At 36.1% G+C, this 27,166-nt stretch overlaps 1 long non-coding RNA gene across 2 annotated transcripts; it reads right to left on the reverse strand.

Annotated features, from left to right (window-relative positions):
• LOC125917072 (uncharacterized) lies at positions 1-26,519 on the reverse strand. 2 transcript variants are annotated; one of them, XR_007456088.1, is made up of 4 exons: positions 26,307-26,519; positions 22,484-22,614; positions 3,324-3,488; positions 1-2,813 (listed from the first exon to the last, which is right to left on the reverse strand). It is a non-coding gene; the product is annotated as an uncharacterized LOC125917072 (long non-coding RNA). The 2 variants fall into 2 exon arrangements; XR_007456089.1 differs by lacking the exon at positions 22,484-22,614 and having other exon boundaries at positions 26,307-26,483.
• Positions 26,520-27,166: the final 647 nt, after the last annotated feature.

Below are 27,166 nucleotides of genomic sequence, written 5' to 3' on the forward strand. Positions count from 1 at the left end.
CAGTATTTTTTCAAAGCTCTCCAGGTAACGGCTATGTAGGAAGTGTGAAAAACACTGTCTAGCTCCCTGATCCGTTCATTTCCTATACCCTCTCCTCTCTCTTCAGGTTATACCCCATTGTAACCACCAGAACAACTCTCTCAACAGCATCCTTCAATGCCCTGGAGCCCCATCGTTCCGAGACACTCATTCATTTCACCTCAAACCTGAGCTCAAGGCCATAATGTGCTGTGCTCCACTGCTGAGCACTGCTAGAGCAAGGCTAGAGCAAAGAACTGTATTGGTGACAATACAATTCTCACTTTCCAACTTTGGCTGTGTCCTCAACAATCCTTTTTTCTCTCTTGGACAGCTCTTTCTTTTTTCCTCCCACCCAACCTCCCACCAAACTAAACTTTGATGAGCAGTAAATACTATTAATTTTATCAAAATTCTACCCTTGAATACATACCTTTTTAATATTCTTTATGACAAAATGAGAAATGCACACAAAGCACTTGCCTCGCATACAGAAGAACGGTGATTATCTAGAGGAAAAGCACTTGTGTGACAGAACTGCAAGCCAAACAAGCTGCAACTTGTTACTAAGGAACAACTGACAGACAAGCGATGGCAATTCAGACTTGGACACAGGACTGACATTTTCTCAAAAATGAACCGTGTGAATCTGTCATTTCAAGGAAACTATCGTATTTGCCGCCAATGATAAAATGCAAGCTTTGGAAAACTTGTACCCACCACGTGACCTTAACAGCTTCTCAGTACTTGCAGTTCATACTCTCATTTGTACAAAGCAGTTCACAAACATGAGAAAAGTTAAATAATGATAACATAATTTAAGTAGCAACTTAAAACCATACTGTTTGGAAATGCACAAGGTGACACTTGATAAACTGTCCAAAGAACTTGCAGAGCCCAGAATTGCCTATATACAAATTATGAGGAAAACAAGAAATTTACTTAGGTGGTGGCTACCAAGGAAGGCTCTATATAGAAATAATATCTGAGCTGAGACTTGAATGAGTAGGATTTAGACTGGTAGGAAAAAAGTGAGATAGACCGATGATTGATAGACAGAATTTTAAAGAGAAATACTGTCTTCAAGTATATTTTTGCTATTTCACATGTGTTAATTCAAACTGCCAAATGATACTTTAAGATCCTAGAAGTCAGGAACCACATATTACAATTATTTATTATCAGACAGACTTCAGGGTCAAATTTAATATGTTAATCTTTGTGGTTAGAAAAATAAGATCTACACAAGGAGGAAACAGAACAGTAATAATCTAAGTCATAGGTTAAATCTCAGCTCTGGCACCTGGCTAGGTTGCCTTGGGTAATTCAGTTAACCTCATTAACTCAAATTCAAATACACCTAGTTTGAGGATCACCCTAAAAACATCATAACTAAAAGTACTAAAGATAACTAATAATCAGAAAAGAAATGAGAATCTGTGTTGCTGGTTTTATGCTGACCTTGTCATTTTTTATTATTTTGCAAACGAACAATTCATGTCATTTTTATTTTTCATCTTAAAAGAAATTAATATACACCAGGAAGATGATACATATTATATATAATTTTATTACTCGAAGAATTCTCTTTAAAGTGGGAGACAGACTTTTAAATATTTTCAGCACAGTACACTATTACTTATATTATTGAAATTCAATCCACAATACTGTATATCAGAAATTAATTCCAATTTATTCTTCTTCAGATGTTCCAAAATACTACATTCTCTTTCCTCCCATCTATTTACTTCACACATTTCTCCAGTCAGCCTGACGCCATGTTTTCTTCTCTATACACACACACTCACTCTCTCTCTCTCTCTCTCTCTCTCTCTCTCTCTTTCTCTCTCTCTCTTCATTCTATCTTTTCTTCTTGAGGTGATTCCAGCCACTAGAGGGCAATAAGTTCACAAACACAGATGTACTTATCAATAATGAATTGAGATTCACATATGAAAAAACCTAAGAACTGTATCATCACAAATCCTGAAGCACAGGCAATTAGACTTGAATATGTAAGGTACATACTTCAAACTCAAAAAAATCATCCTGGAAAAGGGAGTTCACAGAAGTGTATAATAATGTTCAAAAAAGGAATTCCAGTTTCTCACTAAGACAACTAAAGAAATAAGGTTAATATGCTTACAGGTACATAGCAATACTAGAAATCATGATTTTTAAATATTAATTTCAGATGAGAGAAGAAAAAAAGGAAAACCAAAAACACAGAAAGGTAGAATCCACAGGGTGGGTAGAAAAGTGAGAAATGATTTTTCCAAGGCCTCTACTGCTGCACTGAGAAAACAATGGATGGATTAAAGAATATAGTGGATTTACCAACCCTTTCTTCTACTGAAAAGCAAGGGAATATTTTACACATATAGTTTGGGGGGAGGAAAATGGTGACTGTAGAGGGACATATAGCCTTCACTTCTTTTCTCACAATTAAGGATGTGGGGGGAGAAAAGTTAATATTGCTAACCTTTAACAGATAATTTTACTGTTTTTTGCACAGAACCTAAATCCAAATCAACTTATTTAATTTGTATTTATTTATTTACACTCACATTACAAAAATGCAAAATTTATATAACATCAACATTTTTAGCAAACCATCATTTTCTTACCCTCATTGGATGTATATCAGCATAAGGTGGTTTTCCTTCAGCCATTTCTATAGAAGTAATGCCAAGGGACCAGATGTCAGCCACACAGTTATAGCCTATTTCTTGAATAACCTCAGGAGCCATCCAAAACGGAGTTCCTATCACAGTGTTGCGTTTTGCCATTGTATCCTGAAAAAACATTACACAGATATAAATACTACTACAAAAACACAAAGGAAATCTGCCAACATATTCTTTAAACTGTATAGTGAAACTCTCAATTACTACAGATTGTATCTGAAATTGACTATTTTCTTAGAATTTCAACTACAGCTCTGACAGGACATTCTTAAGAATTTTGAATTCTGTAATAACAAAGAATCCACAAGAAACTTATCTCCACCTTCATTAAAGATAGTCATAAAACAGTACTGTAACAGTAACAGCTATAGAAATGGATCAATATAGCTTTCCTTTTTAAACGTTTAAGCATTTCAATTACATTTTTTCATATTCATTCAACATCTCTTAAGTTGTAAATAAAAGTAATAAATAATACTTAAATTATGGATCCTTCTCCCCAAGAACAATGTAGTTACATATTTCTTCCCATTAACCCCTCTAAAAAGTTATCAACATTTAGTCGCAATCAAACCTGGACATATAAGCCGAAAGAGTGTCCAAAATTACTGCACTTACGGTTAACTGACCAGCCACTCCAAAATCAGCCAATTTTGCATGTCCTTCTGTATTGAGGAGAATATTTCCAGCTTTTATATCTCTGTGTATTTTTCTCATGAAGTGCAAATATTCTAGTCCTTTCAAAGTAGATTTAAGAATAGTTGCAATTTCATCTTCTGTTAACTGGAAACAAATATTTATAAAACTAGAATGAAAAACCATGCTAGATAAACTCTTACAAAAGAGCACTGGTAACTAATCCTTCTTTCTAATGACCACTAAACCTCTAGGAAAAGGCTAAAAGATAAAGAAATGGGGGCGATTCCTGGGTGGCTCAGTCAGTTGAGTATCCGACTCTTGGTTTCAGCTCAGGTCATGACCTCACGGTTCGTGTGTTTGAGCCCCACATTAGACTCTGCACTGACAGCATAGAGCTTCTTGGGATTCTGTCTCTCCCTTTCTCTTCCCCTCCCCTGTTCACGTTCTCTCTCTCTCTCTCTCTCTCTCTCTCTCTCTCTCTCAAAATAAATAAATTGAAAAAATTGAAAAAAAAACTGGGAACTTCTTTTTCCTCACAAATATTCTTTGTCACTCTTACTACATGTTTTATTGATGAAAAATTTTTTCAATATTAAATTTGCCCTTTCCTTAAAATTAGTGATGTCCATAATTTGGCTATTGTTGAGCCTAAATGTCCATCAACTGATGAATGGATAAAGAAATTGTGGTTTATATACACAATGGAATACTATGTGGCAATGAGAAAGAATGAAATATGGCCTTTTGTAGCAACGTGGATGGAACTGGAGAGTGTGATGCTAAGTGAAATAAGCCATACAGAGAAAGACAGATACCATATGTTTTCACTCTTATGTGGATCCTGAGAAACGTAACAGAAACCCATGGGGGAGGGGAAGGAAAAAAAAAAAAAAAAGAGGTTAGAGTGGGAGAGAGCCAAAGCATAAGAGACTGTTAAAAACTGAGAACAAACTGAGGGTTGATGGGGGGTGGGAGGGAGGGCAGGGTGGGTGATGGGTATTGAGGAGGGCACCTTTTGGGATGAGCACTGGGTGTTGTATGGAAACCAATTTGACAATAAATTTCATATATTGGAAAAAAAAATTAGTGATGTCATTCCTAAAGCACATAGCCTCTCCCAAAATCATTGTGACCCTAAGAAATCACTATTTCCCACATCTTCTGACACTGAGGTAGCAGTATCACAGCTACTTGTCCTGAAAGTAAATTCAGACATTCTTCTCTGTGATGTTGCTAATTCTTGATGAAAAAGAAAATCAACAGTTTTACACAAAGGAAAGGAAACAAAGGTGGCTTGCCAAGAGTCTCCTGCATGAAGTGATTATGCCCATACCACTCCTCCTCTTCTAACCGAGTCATGTCTAAACCCACCCAAATCCTGGATTTCTGGCCATAAGAATGAGAACTCAAAAATGAAAATACCAGAGAAAGACTAGGAAAATGGAAACACAAATAAGGTTATCAGGGAGAGGATAAGAGGGGAGAAGGGAGAAAACGTGGCCAAGGAAAGAAGTGGGAAAGGAAACATTCTCAGTAGCTATGGCAATAGAGCCAGATCTCTACCAGCCTTTATGCTAATCATTTTCCATGCATTATCTTATTTATCCTTACGACAACTCTCCAAGATATATACTATTTTTACCAGCAATTGACAAATGAGGAAATTATTGCATTGAGGTTCAGTAAATTCCTTCTCCTCACATACAAGATGGAACTAAGATTTGAGCCCTTGTCTGATCATAACCTATGCCTCTCTTGACAAGCCTTGCTCAAGTGCCACTTATGAAAGCCTCTATTTTAAATATACCCACATAATAATAAAAGTTCATGACAAAAAAATCTACTTCTCCCTAGAAGTACAACCAGCAAATATAACCTGAACATAAGCTGATGGAAGATGGGAGGAGGGGAGTTCCAATTTATACAAAGATAGAGGACACTATTCTATTTGAAAAAGAAGAAAAGAAGGAAAATTCAAATACCCAACAATGGGATAAAAGGAAGACACAGTACAAATTAAAATTATAAAAATATTATACTACAAAGCTGTAGTAATCAGAGCAGTATGGTACTGGCACAAAAAGACATATATATCAATGGAATAGAATAGAAATCCCAGCAATAAAGCTACATGTTTGTGGTCAATTAATCTACATCAAAGGACTCATGAATATACAATGGGAAAGAGACAGTCTTTTCAACAAATGTTACTAGGAAAACTGGACAGATAAATGCAAAAGAATGAAACTGGGCCACTTTCTTACACTATAAACAAAAATAAACTCAAAATGGATTAAAGACCTAAATGTGAGCCCTGAAACCATAAGATTCCTAGAAGAAAACAGTACATAATTTCTTTCACATCACCATAGAAACCTCTTCCTGGATATGTCTCCTCTGGCAAAGGAAACAAAAGCAAAATTCAACTATTGGGGCTACATCAAAAGAAAAAGCTTTTGCAGAGAAAAGGAACCATCAACAAAACAAAAAGGCAACCTACTGAATGAAAGAAGATATTTGCAAAAGATATATCCAATAAGATGTTAATATCCAAGATATATAAAGAACTTATATAACCCAACACACGTGCACATGCACACACATACACACAAACACACACACACACACACACACACACACACACACGCACACAAAACAAATAATCCAATTAAATATAGGCAGAGGAGCTGAACAGACAGCATTCCAAAGAAGAAATACAGATTGCCAGCAGACACATGAAAAGATACTCAACATCACTAATCATCAGGGAAATGCAAATTAAAACCACAATAAGACATCACTTTATACCCGTCAGAGTGACTAAAATAAAAAACACAAGAAATAACAATACTGGTGATGATGTAGAGTAAAAGGAACCCTCATACACTGTTAGTGGGAATGCAAATAGGTACAGCCACTGTAGAAAACAGTATGGAGTTCCTTTAAAAAAATTAAAAATAGAATTACTATATGATCCAGTAATACCACTAATGGGTACTTACCCAAGGAAAATGAAAACACTAATTAAAAAAAATATATGCAACCCTATGTTTATTGTAGCATTAAGTGTCCATTCATATCTCTTTCTCTCTCTCTTTCACACACACACACACACACACACACACACACATGAATATTACTCAGCCATAAAAAAGAATGAAATATTGCCAACTGCAACAATAATATACATGGACCTAAAGTATATAATGCTAAATGAAAATAAGTCAGAGAAAGACAAACACCATATGATTTTACTCATGTGTGGAATTTAAGAAACAAAACAAATGAACAAGCAAAGAAAAAAGAAACCAAAAAAGCCAGACTCTTAAATACAGAGAACAAACTGGTGGTTGTCATAGGGGAGGTGGCAGTGGGGAATCAGGAAATGTGTAGAATTGTTGAATCATTATATTGTACAACTGAAACTAATATAATACTGTATGTTAGTTATACTTGAATAATTATTCATATATATTTATACACACACACATATATAAAGACTATGTAGAATGTGAAAATAACTATTGGAAGAAGTTTCAACTGCCACCAATGGCACAGTGGCTCATGTCTCATTAAGAAACAACCTGGGGACAACTGGATATTCACAAGCAAAAAAATGAAGTTGGACCCCTACCTCACACCATATATAAGAGTTTACTCAAAATAGATCAACAACTTAACTATGAGTTAAAACCATAAAACATAGGGGTAAATCTTCATGGCTATTGGTTTGTCAATGGATCATTAGGTGTGATATCAAAAGTACAAGCAGCAAGAGGAAAAATGATAAATTAGACTTCATCAGAATCAAAAATTTTGTGCATTAAAGGCTATTAAGAAAGTGAAATGACAACCTACAAAATGGGAGAAAATATTTGCAAATCATACATCTGATAAGGGTCTAGTATCCAGAATATAAATAACTCTTTCAACTCAACAAATGACTCAATTTAAACATGACAAAGGACTTAGACATTTCCCCCACAAAAGATATACAAATGGCCATATATGAAAAGACAGATGTTCAACATCATCATCATTAGTCATTAAGAAATGCAAATCAAAGCCACAATGAGGTACCATTTCACACCCACTAGTGTGGCTATAATAAAAAAATAGAAAACAGTGTTGGCAGGGATATGAAGAAACTGGAGCTCTTGGACACTGGTGGTGAGAATGTAAAATGGTGCAGCTTCCATATAAAACAATGTACAGTTCCTCAAAAAGTTAAAAATAATTAAACACAGAATTACCATGTGACCCAGCAATTCCATTCCTAGGTATATGTTCAAAATAATTGAAAACTAGTACTCAAACAATGTATGTACAGGAATGTTCATAACAGTACTATTCACAATGGCTGAAAGGTTAAAACAATACAAATGTCTATCAACAGATGAATGGATAAACAAATTATGGTATATACATGCAATAGAATATTACTCAGCCATAAAAAAAGAATAAAGTCCTGATACATGCTACATTGTGGATGGACTTCAAAAACATTATGCTAAGTAAAAGGAGTCAGAACAAAAGGGCACATATATGACTCCATGTATATGAAATATTCACAACAGGTGAATCCTCAGAGAAAGAAAGCAGATTGGTGGTTGCCAGGGGCTGAGGCAGGATAGGAAAAACAAGGAACAATGACTTACTGAGTTTGAGGTGATGAAAATATTTTGAAACTAGACAGAGGTGGTGATTATACAACATTGCGAATACACTCATACCACTCATTAAAATGGCTAATTTTATGCTATGTCAGTTTCCATTACACAAAACCTCCATTACACAAAACCCTGACGTGAAAATTCCTAAACAAATTGGGAGACAGTTTACATATAACATTAATATATAACATCATAAATGTATTGTACATGTCTATTTATAGTACTTGAACAATGTGCTGGCTTTGGATAAATTAATTTTATCAAAACAAACAAACAAACAAACAACTTGGACCTCCTTCCCCTAACCTCTGAGGTCCCAACTTGCCCTAATCCTTTCCAAATTAAAACACTCTTAAGACTACCCTAAACCAACTCTCAGTCCTACACTCTTCAGTGGTAATGTAAGAATGTGACTTACTTGATAAATCCACTCTAGTACAAGATACCTGATCCAGAATGCCCTTTATTCATTCAATAAATACTTATCAAACACCAATAGCATACCAGGAATTACACTAGTTGCTGGGGATACAACAGTGAATAAACCAAGCAGCGTCCTTTCTCTCATGGAACTTATATTCTATGAGGAAGGGATAATTTGATGATAATATGATAGAAAATAGGATAGTGCAAGAAAATATCAGTGATGATTACTATCAGGACAATAAAATACAATGCTATTGACAGAGAATGACTGAGAAAGGCTCTTTAGCGTAGACATCAAAGAAAGCCTGAGAGACATTTCTGAAGTCTTAAATGACATAAGAGAGCTAAACATGTGATTGGCTATCTGGGAATATGACATTCCACACAAAGGAAACAAGAAACACCATGATTCAGGAAAAAAGTCTCCTACATTTGAGTTCAAGAAAAAAGGCCGAAGTTTAGTGAGTCAGAAGAACAGTAGTTCTAGATGAGATCTGGGAGACATGTAAAAGCACAAGGCTTCATAGGCCATGGATATGGAGTCTGGGTTATTTGAAAATTCTAGTACTACCAGGAACTTATTCTCTATGTTAGACCAGACAGTCTGACTTGGTGGTCAAGCACTATGCTCTAGAAAGCAAGCACTATGCTCTAAAGTTGCACTATCCAATACAGTAGCTCCCAACGTGTGAAACATAGCTACCCTAACTAAGATGTGCTATAAATGTACAATATACACCAAAGTTCAAAGTTTAGTACTAAAAGGACAAGGTAAAGAATCTTATTCATAATTTTTAAATTGATTAGGAGCACCTGGGTGGCTCAGTCAGTTAAGCATCTGACTCTTGATTTCAGCTCAGGTCATGATCTCATGGTTTGTGTGATCAAGCCCCATGTCGGGCTCTGCACTGTCAGTGCAGATTGGGATTCTTTCTCTCTCCTCCTCTTTCTTCCCCTCTCTGGCTTGCGCATGCACGCACACACACACTCTCTCTCTTTCAAAATAAATAAGCTTTAAAAGAAAAAATTTTTAGTTGATTACACTTATAAATGATACTTATATATTAATATCATAAACTTATTAATGTTTAGCATAAGTCATTAATATTAAGATACTGTTATGTTATATTATTTAATATTATAATATTGGTGCTATATATTAATATATTTGATATATTACTAAAGTTAACCTTACCTATTAATTTTTTTTAATGTGATTACTAGGAAATGTTAAATTACATTTGTGGCTCATTTTATGTTTCTATTGGACAACACCACACTGAGAAAGGGTCGTCAAGGACAGGGATCTTTGTTCTTTTCACTGATGATGTATCCACAATGCATAGAACCATGCCTATCATATAGTTAGCACTCCATAAATAATAAATGAATGGATACAGACTCGTAGTCACAAAAAGAAAGGAGATACAACACATCTGACATTTCCAATCTTTCTAAGTTAGCAGTTAACAGCCAAGGTGGGAGAGTGGGAAGTAGGAGTGTTCTTTAGGGCCACCACAGTGACCAAGGTGTACAAGGTGGTGGTGCTGTCCTATGTGCCTGGGTTTTCTCCCCTCTCACGACTCCTGGTATAAAAATGAAAGAGCTTGGGGGTACTACAAAACAGTCCATAAAACTGTGTCATGTTTAATCATTTCAATGTTGACATTTTCAGCTACATAGACTTTAATTTTTATCCTCTTAACATTCCATTATTTCCAACCATTCCATTATTTCACTAACCCTTCATTAACTCTGATTTGTTATCTCTGCTTCTGAACCCTATATTTCAGAGCTATACGAGAAAAAAGTTCAGGAGTAAGATCTGCTACATACTTCGAGGTCTCAAGAGCTGCCTGATTTCAGTGCTGTAAAGCATTTGCTACTAGACAAATCCACAGCAAGACTAAAGATTTGCCAAAGATATTATACTGATTCAAGAACTGTCTAACTTTACTAAATGATTTCAAAGGTTCATTCCAACTCCATGATTCTATAACATATTTACAAAATATCTTCATACTCTTAACAGATGAATAAATTCACACTAATTCGGACATCCATTTTTTAAATTCTTTTGACAAATATCTACTTCACTGGCTCTCTCATACAGACTCTGTTAAAGGTGCTAGGTGTTGAAGGTGAGAACATGGACAGTCTCAGTCCTTATAAAGCTTATACAATTACCTTAGAGCATAGCCTGTATTTGGCCCAGAATTGTCAAAGGTGGAGAGGGCAGACCTCAAGCAATGTATAAATGTTATAAAGTCCTTCTTCCATTATGCTTTTCTCTCTTTGTAATAAACTCCTCCCCCTTACCTCAGGGGGTCACTTCATATGCTGCCCTAATCAAAAAATGACACAGTATTCAATCATTCATACTAGTACACGGATACATCTTAATTTAAAGTCATTTGTAGTACAGTATTATTTAAACAATCCATTTGAATATTAAAGCTCAAATGAGGTAACTACACATTAAGCCTTTTAACTTCAATTATGAAAATGAAGGGTTTCTATCCCTCAATAAAATCATTTAAACAACAGTGGTGCCTGGGTGGCTCAGTAGGTTAGGCGTCCGACATTGGCTCGGGTCATGATCTCATGGTTGGTGAGTTGGAGCCCCATATCGGTCGGGCTCTGTGCTGACAGCTCAGAGCCTGGATCCTACTTCGGATTCTGTGTCTCCCTCTCTCTCTGCCCTTCCCTCATTCACGCTCTGTCTCTCTGTGTCTCTCAAAAATGAATAAACATTAAAAAAATTTTTTTAATCATTTAAACAATAAACAGTAACATTTTCTAGAACACAAAGATATAATGTCTTAATTTTTTACATTATAGTTATAAGGAGTATTTTATGAGTCTCATGACAACGCAATTAAGTAAAGAGAAACACATCATCCCCTTTTTAGATGAAACAAATTCAGAGAAATAAAGTGGTCAAGTATCATACAACTACAAAGAGGCAAAGCCCACATGTCTTCTGGCTCTATTGCCTATACTCTTTCTATCACACCACAGACAGATGTCACAAACATCATTATGTATGAAAGGGTTGCAATATAAGAAAACAGAGAGCTGCACTCAATGTGGAAAAACTGAGAGCTTACCCCCCGAGATCAGGAACACGACAGGGATGTCCACTCTCACCACTGCTGTTTAACATAGTGTTGGAAGTCCTACCATCAGCAATCAGACAACAAAATGAAATAAAAGGAATCCAAATTGGCAAAGAAGAAGTCAAACTTTCACTTTTCACAGATGACATGATACTCTACATGGAAAACCTGAAAGACTCCACCAAAAAGCTGCTAGAACTCGTACATGAATTCAGCAAAGTCGCTGGATATAAAATCAATGTACACAAACTGGCTGCATTTCTATACACCAATAATGAAGCAACAGAAAGAGATATCAAGGAATCAATCCCATTTACAATTGTACCAAGAACCATAAAATACCTAGGAATAAGCCTAACCAAAGAGGTAAAAGATAATATATGCTGAAAACTATAGAAAGCTTATGAAATAAATTGGAGAAGACACAAAGAAATGGAAAAACAGTCCATGTTCATGGACTAGAAGAACAAATATTGTTAAAATGTCAATACCCCAAGCAATCTACACATTCAATGCAATCCCAATCAAAATTGTTCTCAGAGGGAGAACAAACAATCTTAAAATTTGTATGGAACTACAAAGTCCCCGAACAGCCAAAGTAATGTTGAAAAAGAAAACCAAAGCGGGAGGCATCACAATCCCGGATTTTAGCCTATACTACAAAGTTGTAATTACCAAGACAGTATGGTATTGGCACACTGAAAAAAGACACATAGACTAATGGAATAGAATAGCAAAGTCAGAATCGGACCCACAAATATATGGCCAACTAATCTTCGACAAAACAGGATATAGACAGTCTCTTTAGCAAATGGTGCTGGGAGAACTGGACAACAATATACAGAAGAATGAAACTGGACCACTTTCTTATACCATACACAAGAATAAGTTCAAAATGGATGAAAGACCTAAATGTGAGACAGGAAACCATCAAAATCCTAGAAGAGAAAAGAGGCAACAACCTTTTTGACCTTCACCACACCAACTTACTTGACATGTCTGTGAAGGCAAGGGAAACAAAAGCAAAAATGAACTATTAGGACCTCATCAAGATAAAAAGCTTTGGCAAAGCAAAGGATACAATCAACAAAACTAAAAGGCAACTAATGGAATGGGAGAAGATATTTGCAAATGACACATCAGGTAAAAGGTTAGTATACAAAATCTATACACAACTTACCAAACTCAACACCCGAAAAACAAATGATCCAGTGTAGAAATGGGCAGAAGACATGAATAGACACTTTTCCAAAGAAGACATCCAGATGGCCAACAGACACACGAAAAGATGCTCAACATTACTCATCATCAGGGAAATACAAATCAAAACTACATTGAGATACCACCTCACACCGTTCGGAGTGGCTAAAATGAACAACTCAGGAAACAACAGATGTTGGCAAGGATGTGGAGAAAGGGGAACTCTCTTGCCCTGTTGGTGGGAATGCAAACTGGTACAGTCGCTCTGGAAAACAGTGTAGAGTTTCCTCAAAAAAGTAAAGATAGATTTACCCTATGACCCAGCAATAGCACTACTAGGAATTTATCCAAAGGATACAGGGGTGCCAATTCATAGGGGTACATGTACTCCAATGTTTATGGCAGCACTATCAACAATAGCTAAAATATGGAAAGAGCCCAAATGTCCATCAACTGATGAACAGATAAAGAAGATGTGGTATATAGATACAATGAAATACTACTCAGCAATGAAAAAGAATGAAATCTTGCCATTTGCAATAGTGTGGATGGAACTGGAGGATATTATGCTAAGTGAAATAAGTCGGTCAAAGACAGATACATGTTTTCACTCATATGTGGAATTTGAAAAACTTAACAGAAGACCATGGGGGAAGGGAAAGAAAGAAAAAAAAATAGTTACCAATAGAGAGGGCGACAAGCCATAAGAGACTTAAATACAGAGAACAAACTGAGGTTGGAAGGGGATGGGGGGTGCGGGGAAAATGGGTGATGGGCATTGCGGAGGGTACTTGCTGGGATAAGCACTGGGTTTATGTAAGCAATTAAATATTGGAATCTACTCTCAAAGCCAAGAGCACACTGTATACACTGTATGTTAGGTAACTTGACAATAAATTATATATATATATACCCCAAAAAAGAAAAAAACAGAATTGCAAAACTTGCTCCAAAGATGATATTGAAAATATTTTGACAATCAGCTAAAGCAATGTCTAATTAGAACGGTTGCCAGCCATAGTACAAGTGGTTAACAAACTAAGGACAGATACCAGCCATACACAAGCAGTAAAACCGAGTATCAGCCCAGAGTATCAAGACAAAATGCAGGCCTCATCCGAGCATTCTAATGTAAATTATTTTAAATGCTGTGCCTGCCAAACAAAACAAGTATACCTGTTAATAAATTCTGCGAGTAAGTGGATCCCCTGGCCTGAAAAGTAACCTTAACTGAGGACATTATAGGTGGCTTAATAAGTACTTTATGGAAAACAGATGCTTAATACCACTAAAACAAACATATAGATCAACGATTGAAACAATTTTAAGCTATTTAAATAAAAATAGAAGACATTCAAAGTATCAAATCAGTAGGCAGAAAGAATGCTTTCTAATCGAAAAAGCAAACAAAAATTATGAGAATTTATTAGCTTTGTTTACATAAATACTATAAGCTTAGAAAGCTTAGAAAAATATTCACAGAAAATATACTAAGATATTTAGTGTACAGAATTATTTAGAATATAAAGAGCTCACATAAATCTTTCAGAAAAATAATAAAACCCAACAAATAAGTAGGTAAATAAATGAATATACACAACTCACAAATATGCAAAAATTAAAAATAGAGCTGGTTAACATACACAGAAAATAACAAACTTCACTAATTATCAAAAAAAAAAAAGCAAATTAAAACAATGAAGTATCAGTTATAAAATCGATCACAATGTTGCCAAGGATAAGAGCACATGTATGGCAGACAGGAAGAATATAAAGCATGCATAAAAGTGATCTAAGAATGCAGAAGTATTTTCCAAAAACCCTAGATAACATTCATTCACTGAGAAAAAAAAAAAAAACAAAAACATTTATTGAGCATCTACTCTGCACTGAATTTAAAAAATCTTTAACCTTGGGGCACTTGGGTGGCTCAGTGGATTGTGGATTAAGTGTTGGACTTTGGCTCGGTCATGATCTTACTGTTTCTGAATTCAACAGCTAGGAGCCTGGAGCCTGCTTTGGATTCTGTCTCCCTCTCTCTCTGCCCCTCCCCAGCTCACTCTCTCTCAAAAATAAATAAACAGAGGCGCCTGGATGGCTCAGTCAGTTAAGTGTCCAACTTTGGCTCAGGTCATGATCTCGCGGTTCGTGAGTTCAAGCTCCGCATCAGGCTCTGTGCTGACAGCTCAGAGCCTGGAGCCTGCTTCAGATTCTGTGTCTCCTCTCTCGATCTGCCGCTCCCCAACTCATTCTCTGTCTCTCTTTCTCACTCTCTCTTAAGAATAAATAAACATGAAAAAAAAATTAATAAAATAAATAAACTTAAAAATTTTTAATATTTAAAAAAATAAATGAAATAAAAAATCTTTAACCTAACCTCATATGGTTCCAATCTAGCATGAAAGACAGACTTAGAAACTCAGAAACTATTAAAACACTTTCAAAGTGAAATGGGACCAGAGTGGAGAGCAATTAATTAGGGAAGAAAGAGAAGTGGCATTAAAATTAGGCTTTGAATAAAAAAGAAGTTCACCATCGAGAAAAAGGAAAATTTTCAATAGAATAATTCAAATAATTAACTGAAGAATAATATAATAGTTATGAAATGGCACTCAGAAATCAAGTAAGGCCCATTCTTCCCCCTTTCATTAAGATGGGAAAAATGGCAAAAAAGTGATGGGCCAAATTTCAGCCTTCTAAGTGCCAAAATGCAGGTAAATCTTAGCATATTTGAAAGAATAAACGTTTACCTGGTCTCTTTTAAATGTCAATGGTATTAAACGAACTGTGGATAAAAGCAGTATCTGTATCAACATTTTACAAGCATTTTCTGGCCCTAATAGAGAAGAATGAGATAGGAACTTGTGTTTATTTAATGGACACTATACAGTAGACTTTAAACAAGATGTTTATTTCGTATCCTTAGAAAAACTATTTTGTTATAAAGACAGGAAAGAAGGCAGGCAGGCAGATAGATGACAGTCATTTTCCGAAAAAGTTTTGTTTTTAAACAACATTTAAATATGTTAAGAAATTTCGTTTTATACAAACTTAACCAGTTACCAAAGTGACTAGAATTCTATTTGGCAACAGAGGTAACTACTTATTCCCATCATTAAATAAAATTTAAAGTGTTATCATTTTCATTTCTGTAATAAAGACTTTTTAACAGTTCAGACAGACCATACCCATCAATTTCAAAATGGCAGGTTTACACTAAAAACACTCAGAAACACACACACAGACACACACACACGCACACACACACACACACACACACACACACAGGAGAGAAGATCTTAACTTATACAAAATGAGCTAACTAATGTCAGATTTCAGTTCTAAGATAGAAAACTCTTAGATCCACTCTCAAACCACGGCTGACACTTCATTTAGTGGTATCTGTCAAAATCCTCTCCAATGAAAAATCTTATCAACAGAGTACTCCATTTATGGATTTAATTATGTTACCTTTAATACAATGCAGGTTTAATTTGATTTTCACCACTATATAAATGGGGCAATGTCATTTTAAAATCACTTGAATATTTTATAGGTCTATTTAAAAAAATAAATAAAAGTGGGAGAGATATAATAAACCATGAATGAAATAAATACTCAGTAATCAGGGATCAAAATAAGACTTTTATAGCTGAGCTAATACATTAAAAGACGGAAGTCCACATCTGGTTTCAATACTGGTATGAATTCACTGGCAAATTTAAAAAGAATCTCATTGTACAAAAACAAAAAGATGGTTTTGATAGGCTTTAGTCCTCTGGTTACTTTTGTTTCTAGAGTCATATGATTAGTATAATAATATGATACATTTAATATGTCACTGTGTATATGGTTTTGATAAAAATGCACCCAGCAAATTGTCTCAAGGGCACATGCCCAAGCTGTTTTAAAATATACATACTGCCTTAATGTTTTTGTGTCAGTAAAAACAAATTCAAGTGAGCTTTTGTAAGTTCATACAAAATTAAGAATTTTAATTTTCTAAAAATGACTCGACAATCCTACCTAAACCCCACCTTTTTGACATACTTACTTATATAAAATAATACATTAATTCCATATTTAGTACCTATTATCTATTAAGGAAATGAAAAAAAAGTGACATAGTTTCATCTTTCAAGTGCCATAGACAGCTAACTATATATTATTATAAAATTTTAAGTTTCAATTTTCACAGTGACTTTTCACAAAGTCTTGAAAACCATTTGATGAAAACCCACCTATGTAATCTTTACACAGTCTTTTAAGTCCTGGATCAAATCTCACCTCTTTCAAGAAATCACCCTATATTCCCCAAGTCAGGATTTACCTATCCACAGATGAGGGAGTAACATCAAAAACAGCTTACACTTAACTGAGATTTAACTATGCCAGCTACATTAAAGATACTTAAACACAACTGGAGGAGGTAGGCACTAACAAGAACTTACTAAGAGCCTGTTACATAGCCCTTGCTTTCATGGTGCTCATAATTGAGTGGAAACGGAAGGGCACAGGAACAAAGAATTACAATATTAAGGAATACCTGGAAAAACAGGATTAGCTATAGGAGCACTCCAGGACAGCAGTTCCCAAAGCTGATGATGCATCACAAACAGTACTCTTAAAATCCAAACCATATAATTTAACCCTCAAGGCCTTGAATGATATAGTTCCCACCAGCCTTGATAATCTCACCACACCATTCTCCCTACTCCAGTAAGGCTTCACAGAGGAGGTGACTTCTGAGCTGCCTCTTGAAGAAAGAACAAAGTTTGTCTGGTGACCAAAGAGGGAAAGAAATACTAGGTAGGTGTAAAGGCAATGGGCATAAAAATATATGAAGTTCAATACTAGTGAATGGCTCTTTGTGTTTGAGTAATGTGTATGGGAAAACAGTGCAAAATGCAAGGGTAGATTAGGGCCAAACTCTGCTTTACATATCTACAAATTTTTAAGTGAAACAATGATACAAACATCTGAACTTTCAGGAAAAACAACTCTGATAGTAAACTCTCCGCCTACTGGTGTGGAAAGCTAATGTGGGGATAATAATGAAATCATTTATGGTAGTAGCAGCAGCAGCAGCTATAGTAGCTAACAGGTATGCAACTCGCTTAAAATCCCAATGGAGATTTCTGTGGTAGAATTAATAATGAATACCTTATGCAAAATTAGACAAAAGTAGGGAAGATGAAGAAGTATCACAGCATGCAGTGAACCAGGAAGGCACCGAAAGCAAAACCCATACTTCTTCATAATTCAAACTGAAATTGCCTCAGTGCTAAGAAGTTATATATGGCTTAGGCAGCAGTCTCTCAACCAAAAGAAAAAAAAATTTGTTATTAAAAATGAACTTAGGGGGTGGGGCGCCTGGGTGGCTCAGGCAGTTAAGCATCCCACTTCAGCTCAGGTCATGATCTCATAGTTTATGGGTTCAGGCCCCACATCAGGCTCCACACGGACAGCATGGAGCCTGCTTGGGATTCTCTCTCGCTCTCTCTCTGCCCCTCCGTCACTTGCACTCTCACTCTCAAAATCATAAATAAATAAACTTAAAAAAAATGAACTTGTGGCACCTGGGTGGCTCAGTTGGTTAAGTGTCCAACTTCAGCTCAGGTCATGATCTCACAGTTCATGGGTTCGAGCCCTCTGTCGGGCTCCATGCTGACAGCTCAGAGCCTGAAGCCTGCTTCGGATTCTATGTCTCCCTCTCTCTCTGCCGCTCCCCTGCTCATGCTCTCTTTCTCTCTCAAAACTAAATTAAAAAAAAAAATTAAAAAACAAAAAATGAACTTGCCCTCTAACCCAGTAATGCCATGTTTCAGGATGTATCCAATGGACATAACAACATAAGTATGCCAATACACAAATACAAGAGTTCTTGCCACTCTGACTATAACAAAAACTGAAAAGTTGGAACTCATCTTCTCCAAAATAGTGAAAAAAATATTTTTTTAAGTTTATTTATTTTGAGAGAAAGAACATGCAGATGCATGAGTGGGGGAGGGGCAGAGAGAGAAGAGACAAAGAATCCCAAGCAGGCTCTGAGCTCTCAGCCCAGAGCCCGATGCAGGGGCTCAATCCCACAAACCATGAGATCATGACCTGAGCCGAAACCAATAGTCAGACACGTAACCGACAGCCACTCAAGTTGCCTCCCAAAATACATTTCGTTACATACACACAGACCTTTGCTACATACACACATGTACCAGTATGGGAAGATCTCTAAGATATATCAGAAGTTAAAGAAAAAAAAAAGACAAGGTATAGAACACCACATCTATAGTATGAATCCCTCAAGTAAAATAAGGTATGCATACATATGTGCTAGCAAGACCCACAAGAAACTATTAGCTGACATTACCTCAAGGAAGTAAAACTGAGGGATGAGTAAGGAGACACTGAGTTCCTCTTCCATACTATTTAAAATGTTTACAATCTACTCATATTACTTGCATTTTTTCCTTAATTTATATCATTAAAGGGGGGAGGAGCTCACACATTCTCGTTAAAAGTACAGACAACAGTGCTATAAAATTTTAAAGGCTCTTCATCTAAAATCGTTAAAATTAGTGATTTTCTACCTAAGGAGCTAAATTCCAATTTTCTATTAGATTAACTTATGTACATCTCTTGATTTACTAAAATTAACCAAAACTTTACTGGATAAGACACAATAATTTTTTAGTATATTTTTCTAATGTTAGAGAATATTCACTATTTCAACAAATATCATAAAATTCTTAAATCATTAATTAAAAAATATATGCCATTTTTAAAGTTTTTGCCTTGATAACAGTAAATTAAGTTTGTATAGAATTTTCCAGGTTACAAAATGCTCTGACACTCATCATCTTTGTTCCTCACAAAACACTGAGGTAGGTAAGGAATGTAATATGATATTAGGTCCATTTTAGGCTTAGGCATCTTGGGTTTAGAGTAGTTACACAATGTGCCCAGGGTCACAGAGCTACCAAGTAACAACGCAGGAATGAACCCTTGGTCTTCCGGTTCCACCTCCAGGAATGCTTCCACCAAACCACACCACTTCAAATGACCATTGTCATGGTGTGCTAAGGGTCAGGTTTAAGACAGGGAGGGAGGGCTAACCACAGATCTGGCAGTGACAGGCAGTCCACTCAGGCAAGGAATAAGGAATATACAATATAAAAATAAAGTGTATGAAGGTGGGCCTGACTGATGAAAAGAAAACAGAACTGGGAGAAATGCCAAGAAGAACAGCAACTAAGGTGACATTTGGGCAGTTTACCAATAAGGGCAGCCAAGGAAATACCTTTGTAAGGTTAATTTACTTAGTTAAGGTAGGAGAGAAAGTCTATTGGAGGAACTATATAGTAATGTGGAAAAATCATAAAGGAAAGTGTTTATAATCCAATCAAAAGATTTAGAAAAAATGTAATGGAGTGTAATGTGTATGATGTGTTTAATCAGAGATTAAGGCCTGGCACATGATTGCTATGAAAAATTCTAAAAGTCTAATCCTACAGTGCATGGTCATCTTAATGCTGTGGCTTGGAACTTTAAGAGGCATGTGTGAAATATACTTAGAACTCACTTTCACTCTATGGTATATACCAAAAAAGGAGCAAGAATCACTTTCCATACAAAAGAACTAATTCTCCTAAAATTCTTGTGCAGCTGTAGACAGTTATTACCTGCTCAGGGTGAGAAAATCCTTGTAAGAAAAGGGGCCGTGGACACCAGAACTACTAACAGGGTCAGTCCACCCTGGCCTAATAAGGAACTATGAGTCTTTAATCCTGATAAGTAGAGTTTCCGGGAGAAGTCTTACAGCAAACATTCACTCCTGACAGAGCAGAAACAGGCTCCTGGAAAATATCAATCTTTCCATCCTTTACTGTGACAGAAGGAGAAAGGGATGAAGACCCAACAGTTTGACCCAAATGTCACCAAAAACGTCTTCTAACCTTTAATCTACATTTTGGGAGTTATTTAGAGGTGGGTTGTTTTTGTTTCAATTTTTTTATTGTGTGTGGGGTTGTTTTTTTCTTTTTTCTTTAAAGTACCTTCACACCCAGCACGAAGCCCAATGTGGGGCCTGAACTCACTACCTGAGATCAAGACCTGAGCCGAGATCAAGAATTAGATGCTTAACTGACTAAGCCAACCAGGTGCCCCTTTTTTCTTGTGTTTTATTCCTGACATAGTTTGTTTTGTTTTGATTTTAGTTTTAGTAAATATATAAAAATATCTATTACATATTGCCATTCTAATACACATTCACCCTTCTCCTGCTAACAAATTTCAGGGGAAATCACTACTTCCCCATCCTCAGAATATGTATTTCTAATAGTCAGCTCCAATCTAGCTCCAGGTTACACACAAACCTAGGTCTAAGCCAATTACCACATCACAATGATGTGTGCAGAGAAAGACACATGACCTATTCAGAAGCAGTGAAGCACAAGACTGCTTGCTGGATTTCAGCTAGAAAGTATAACCCAGTAGCTGCTGGCAGCCCTCTTGCGACAATAAGGTAAAAATTTGTGTGAGACTAGACTCCATACAGAGGTATCAGAATAAAAAGGTGAATTCAAGTAATTCCTTTAACCCAGAATCTGCCATGCATAAAACTAGCTCTGCAAAGATTTTTGGTAATATGAGCAAATAAATTCCCCTTGTGACGTAAGCCAATTTAGGCTGGGCTTTCTATATAACTTATAACCAAGAGTTGAAAATGATACAATAAACTTGAAGTTGATACCAAAAAGTGGGGAAGTTCCTGGAAAAAAAGGTTTGTATAAAGCACAAACCACTGATCAACTTTAAAAATGCTAAAGGTTATTCCAGATATTTAACAACATGAGATCTCTGAGGCTGGTTTCTATATTCTGCCCCCAAACAAAGGGAATTCGGTAATTGTGGGGGCAGGGAAAGTAGAATCAGCATGTTTTCTAAACGGAGCATAAAGGCTTTTCTTAAGTCTCCTTTTTTGCCTTCATTTCGTAGTACTGCTTCCCTCAGCTAATAAATATTTACTCCAAACTGTATTAACATTACATTCAGACTTCTCATTTTACAGGACTCCTTGAATGTTTCAGTGTCCATTAGTTTTTATAGCATACATGATATAATCACATACAATGGTGACCAAACACCTTGCTAAAAATCAGTGGTTTAGAGAAAGTTGAGGAATTAAGTAGCAATCTCTGAAATACCTAAATCTCAAAGGTAATACTCAAGCTTACATGTAAGACTTTATCCAAACATCCATCAAGCCTCAGATTCCAACTTCTTTACAATCAAAATTTCTCCCCCTCTTACTCCTTCTCTCTTGGGAAAAGAATACATACATTTAATGGGGCTCTTAGGTATCCAACATGAAAAAAACACTGGGGAAAAACAGCAGAACAACTCAGTAACTCCCTCCCACCCCTCACCATGCTATCTCATCCCACCCAAAAAAAGAAGGGTTGAGGGTATAAAATAGCCAAAGTCTTAAACAATAAAAAATTTATGGGATTCTTCCAGAAAAACACAAATCTGCTCAACACAAAGTACATACATTAGAAAACATAACTAGAATATTTTAGCCATTATTACAGGGCAGAGAGAGGCTGTCTTTCATGAAATCTGGATTGCAGATGTTTGGCAAAAAAAAAAAAAAAAAGATTAATAATCTATCACAAAGTCCCACAACTAGTGATTCAAAATGAAAGCTTTCACTACTTACACCATATGTAAATATACATATATACACGCTGCTTATAATCCCTTGATCTGAAGAGAAAGAGAACTGATACTCTACTGTGAAAATGGTCAGTGGGCAGACATTTTAAAATCCTTTCCCACATGAAAAGATTCCTGAAAAAGAGATCAGAAGACAACAGAAAAGCACTCAATATATATGGAGTTGTAAATCCTGTATGAACTAGTATCTATTACACAAAGGGGGAACATGCAACAAAGTGATTAGGGAAGTCAAACATGAATTAGTCCAATAACAAAGAGCCAAATACACATGCCCAAAAAGCACTTTATGGAACAGAAATCCAAACAAATAAAAAAGATGTCTGTTATTAACAATAAAATAATAATTAAACTTTGAAATTCCAAAGAAATCAATAAGAAACTGGTATGCATTCACCAAGAAAAAACAAAGCTGTCTGAAGTGACACAAAATACACATCAAGGCAGAACATATATTTTTAAAACACATTAAATCAAGCATTTACTAAAAAGACCATTATGTACGAGGCATTAATTCAAAGGGCACTAAGATAACATGTCCTAGTATGTTGTGAATAGCCACTGTCTGATTCTATTAAAGAAACTTTCACTGCACCTAAAAATGTACCTCTCTTATTAAGTGTATACCTCCTTCATTAAAAAAGATAATTCAAAGTACAAACAGTGAATGTTCAGACTCTGTTCTTGGTTCCATAGTCCTCTGCATATTGTGTTCAAACACATCTGATTGCAAAGACATTCCCACCTATACAAGTGAGAATGACAGGATGATGACCGTACCAACAGCAAATAGATACAGGGTTTTTATGTGCTAAGTGCTATTCCTTGCACTTTATATATTTAATCTTCGGAACAACTCAATGAAGTAGGGTGGTCTTCTTATCCCATTTAGCAGATGAAGAAAATGAGTAACAGAGAAGTTAAGAAACAGCCGAGTTCACACAGCTAGTATGTAGGACTCAAACCCAGATACTCTGCCTCCAGAGTCTGTGCTCTTAACTATAGCAGTTAGCTGTCATTTCAACCCTTTCTTTCCCTCTAAACTGCTTTACCACTCTGTAATTCAGTTTCCCATCTACAAAATGGCTCAGTAATAGTTCTTATGTCATACAGTTGTTTAATTCTTATATGAGGATTAAATGCAAAAACATATGCAATGTGTTTAGAATAATGCCTGACACATACCAATACTAAATAAATAGCTGCTCGTAAAATATCTATCGGGGCACCTGGTTGGCTCAGTCAGAAAAGCATGTGACTCTTGGTCTCAGGGTTGTGGGTTTGAGGCCCACACTGGGTGTAGAGATTACTAAAAAATAAATAAACTTAAAAGAGCATATGTTATAAATAAAATAAAAGTAATTAATTAAATATCTATCAAAAGTCTGACACCAGAGTTGAGAATCACTATTATAAAACTAACAATCAGTGAGAATTTACCAAGCAGAATGGTCTTAATGTGTCCTTCACACTTCTAAAGAAGTGATGTCTAAATAAAACTTGGCTTTCCCAATTATTTCCATTATAAAATAATAAGCCCACCACCAGCTCGGAGGAAAACGCATATACATAACTTAGAAGCAGCCTTCTTCAGTCTGGAACTTCCTCTCCGTTATTTTTTGTTCCCTCAATGCCCAGTTCTCCCCAATATCACAGAAATATATCTCATCCCGGTAAAGGTAAATACTAAAAATTTCTCTTGTATTCCAAGATAAATGTTTATATACATTTTAAGACACAAAATCTATTTGGCATTTTAATGTCATTCTCATCTGTACAGCTGGCTACTGGGTATTCTGAATGGTTTCAGCCAGAATTCTATCCTCAGTTTGCCTTTCCTAAAGAGCTATGGAGTTATGGAGATGGAAAGAACAGTAGCAATCCTCTAGTCCAGGGTCTAGAGCTGATCCAGATTTAAATTTGCTTCTAATTTTCTGTTGTGACAACATTCTTATCTATGTGTCACTGTACAACTTGTGCTAGGGTTCTTCTAGGTGCAGATGAAAGAGGAGAATTAATTGCTGGATGGATCTCAGATTGTATATGTATTCAACCTTGAAAGAAATTATCAAACTACTCCTCAAAGTAGTTGTACTACACACCTAAGAATATGAAAGTTTTAAAATATATATACATAAGATGAGGGGGGAATATCACTGATTCAGATTCAAAAGCCAACCTAAATTTGTAATTAATTTGTTTAGTTATTTGCATCTCCTCCTCCTGAAACCTCATTAAGCTGAGAGAGACTTTTTAAAATAAATAATCAATAACAAAAGAATTATCACAGGAGAGTATTAATAAATTTGGAAGCATTCTATGGAAAGAGCCACAGCCAAGAGCAGGCAAAGAAGGGGTCTGCAACAAAAGGAGTGATTGCCACGTCAACTCCAGGGGGCTCCAAATTAGCCACACTGGGCAGGGAAGGCAGGAATAAGAAGGGGGACAGAAACAGTGGCTAGCTTCTCCATGGAAGCTGAAAAGAAGAAAATGGAATAAGAAAACAAAATGGAATCCCTACTCTACCCCTACCCCCATCCCTGTATAAGCAGATTACATGCATTCTGGCACTTACCCCCAGATTGGGGGGCAGGGGTGGGAGGAATGACTCCTCTCTCAAGAAACTGAACAAATTGCCTCTGTAGGCCCTTCCCCTAAAAGCCAGCTCCTAGCCCATTCACCCTAATAACACCTGCCAGTCAAAAAGCACTGCCCAATGCTTCCAGTGAGAGCTAGTCAGCCTTTCTGTTGGCCAGGCTTACCATAGGCTATACCAGAACAAAGAAAGCAAGTAAAACAACAATCGCAGAGAAGTAGAGATGATTCAGGAAACAGAAAATAAGTGATTAGAAAAACTTCTGCATCCATGTCTCAGCATCAAGATGTTACAAAAAAGAAATAATCAAAAATGAAAGAGTTCTTGTAAATTGAAACCTAACTCCTGAAATAAAAAGTTCAGTTAAAAGAATTGGAAAATAAAGTAGAAGAAACCACCTCCTACCCACTCCCCAGAAAAGACAAAAAAATCTAGGAGGGAAAAAAAAAAGAATAAAATTCAGGAGATTCACCATCCAATAAAGAAAACAGAAGAAGATTATCAGAGAAATGTTCCAAAGCTGAAGGCACAAGGGTTTATTTGAAAAGCACAGAGTGCTGAGCATAACTAATAAAAAGGACTCATACCTAGACACATCCTTCTGAAACATCTTGTTCCTTGTACAGTATCAGAACTATCAGAATAAAAAGAAAAGTCTAGGGCACCTGGGTGGCTCAGTCGGTTAAGCGTCCAACCAGCTCAGGTCATGATCTCGCGGTTCCCTGCATTGGGCTCTATCAGAGCCTGGAGCCTGCTCGGGATTCTGTGTCTCCCTCTCTCTCTGCCCCTCCCCTGCCTGAGTTCTCTCTCTCCCTCTCTCTCTCTCAAAAATAAGTTAAACATTTAAAATAGGAAAAATTAAAAAAAAAAAAAAGAAGTCGAAAAAGCTCCAGATTTGGGAGGGAGTGGTAAAAAACCTACAAATAAATAAGACTCTGAGAGGCATTAGCTATAACATTAGCAACCCTGGATGCTAGAAGGTAATACACAAAAGCTCTCAAAGTTCTGAGAAAAACTTATTTTCAACATAAATTTCTACATAAGCCAACAATCAACTGTGAAAGCAAAATAAAAACATTTTCAGACATGCAAGAACTCAAATAGTCGATCGCTTATTCTTGTATCATGAAGAAGATAGTTTAAGGAAGAAAACAAAACAAGAGTGAAAACTAACGAAAGAGGAAGTATACAAGAAAATGATGGCACTAACCCAAAAGTCCAGTGAAAAGAAATTCCAAGGACACAGCTGTACAGCAGACCTAAAAAGCAATGAGTCCACATTAGAACAAGAAATCAGGAAGCTCCAAAGAATGTCTTCTCAAAGAAGAATCACATAAATTCCAGGAAACAGATCAAATGAGTAAGAAAGAAGACATTAGCAAAATGATAAAGAAGGCTTATGCTGCTTCTCTAAACATAAGGGGGGGAAAAGGAAACAACTCCAGAAAAAAAAACAAAAAATTATACAGCAACATCATGATCCTAACATAGATCCATCAAACTACAATGTGGCAATGATTCTGAGCAATTAAGTGTGAGAAAAGTAAATCCGTTTTTAAACCAGATGCTGGGAACTTTCTCCAGGTGACCTAGAAGTATGACCCTGAACTTTTAGAGAGGGAAGTATAAATTCAGCACATCATTATTTCTTCTTCCAAGATGTCCTTTACCCTCTCTTCTCTGATTCATTCATTCATTCATTCATTCATTCATCCATGCATGCAAGAAATATTTCCTGAGCATTCTACATGCCAGGCACTGTGCTAGGAACAGAGATAAAGCCGTAAACAAAGAAGATAGGAGCCAGCATTCTAATGATAAAGACTCCTCCTCTTCCAAGAATCTGCTAAGGGGTTATATCTCCTACCAAGCTTTCTCTGAACTTCCATGTTAGGCTAAATGCTTCTCTTTTACTGCTCTGAAAGAAGTCTAATTCTTCACAGAGTTGAACTAGCTTTTTATATAGGTATTATCTCAACAATGCAACAATGGCAAAATTTATTAGAGTTATTTGGACCTCTACTGCGCAGCACTGCACCTAGATCAATAAATGTTTTGAACCTTTCCATT

This window comes from Panthera uncia, unplaced genomic scaffold (genome assembly GCF_023721935.1).
Source record: "Panthera uncia isolate 11264 unplaced genomic scaffold, Puncia_PCG_1.0 HiC_scaffold_1454, whole genome shotgun sequence".
In the NCBI taxonomy this organism is placed as follows: Eukaryota; Metazoa; Chordata; class Mammalia; order Carnivora; family Felidae; genus Panthera; species Panthera uncia.